At 52.8% G+C, this 1071-nt stretch overlaps 1 protein-coding gene across 1 annotated transcript in view; it reads left to right on the top strand.

Moving 5' to 3' along the window:
- Positions 1 to 1071, top strand: part of LOC113202646 (aspartate--tRNA ligase, cytoplasmic) — a 10480-nt gene extending 9409 nt beyond the window's left edge. Inside the window, exon 13 of the transcript XR_008011941.1 lies at positions 860 to 1071. The gene's annotated coding sequence lies outside the window, so the exon portion shown is untranslated. The remainder of the gene's footprint in view (positions 1 to 859) is intronic.

Below are 1071 nucleotides of genomic sequence, written 5' to 3' on the forward strand. Positions count from 1 at the left end.
CTCCCGCTCCCGCCAGTCAGTCTTAATTCAACGAAGACTGGATTATCGAGAGGCAGCAAGTCTGATCGGAATATCAGATTAGAATCAGCAGCACAGGGCTCAGCAGACTCGCGGCCCTGAGCGGCGGCGCGCCCGCCGCCCGCCCCGCCGACGGGACGAGGTTTAGGCTTAGAGCAATCACATCCGGCATGAAAGATGATGATACAGTTTGACTTTGCTCTTCCCAGCAGGAGCTTGTGTCGGAGTTCCCGACGGAAACCTCGGCTCTCTGCCCGGCCCAACCCCCTGCTCTTCCATTTTCTCTCCTTCTCACTCTTACACGCCACACAACATTCTTTTGCCGTCATAGAAAGAAAGACAGAATGAGCAGAAAGTTGTCGTGGCGAGCCGGAGGGGGGGGGGGGGGGTAGATAGCGGCAGCAGGGAGGAAATGGCTTAATTGGGCCAGAGAGGGGTCGGAGGAATGGGGAGGGGGTCGGAAACTTGGGGCCGTCACTAGTTGGATGGGACTGATTCATGGCGCGTGTAAGCGCGCGTTTGGGCCGAGCCGTCAGTCGCCACGCCACCGGGTAGCCAGAGCGGCAGCAAAGCGGGGAGAACAAAGAAACTTTTACGCGCGGAAATCGATAGTCGGACAGTTTTGGTTTGGGAGGGGCTAACTAACGGGTGGCGGGCACGTTAGGCTTTAGGAGCAGGGGAAAAAAATGGCTGGCCCACCCCTCACTCCTCACTCCCCCGAGCTCTGTTCGGGTCGCGTTGACCTGTGGGCCGTGTGGCTCACGGACCCGCGTCCGCTGTACCCACGTGGCCCTATCGATAGCCGAGTTCAAATATCCGATCGCCCCCCTCCCTCCCTCTTTTAAATTATTGCTATTTTGGACATCTTTGAGTTATCTGCAACTCTGGAACTTAATTCTTTATGAACTTTTTAGTACAGGAATGTTCCTATTAATCAAACAATGCATTTACGAACAACCTAATTTTTGCCAACCCCTAAATATATCTAAATATGTAACAATAAATATGTGTATCTATATTTCAAATAAATAGGCGTTTTAACTGTACAAGTCA

The sequence above is a fragment of the Frankliniella occidentalis genome, unplaced genomic scaffold (genome assembly GCF_000697945.3).
Source record: "Frankliniella occidentalis isolate FOCC.00 unplaced genomic scaffold, Focc_3.1 Scaffold310, whole genome shotgun sequence".
In the NCBI taxonomy this organism is placed as follows: domain Eukaryota; kingdom Metazoa; phylum Arthropoda; class Insecta; order Thysanoptera; family Thripidae; genus Frankliniella; species Frankliniella occidentalis.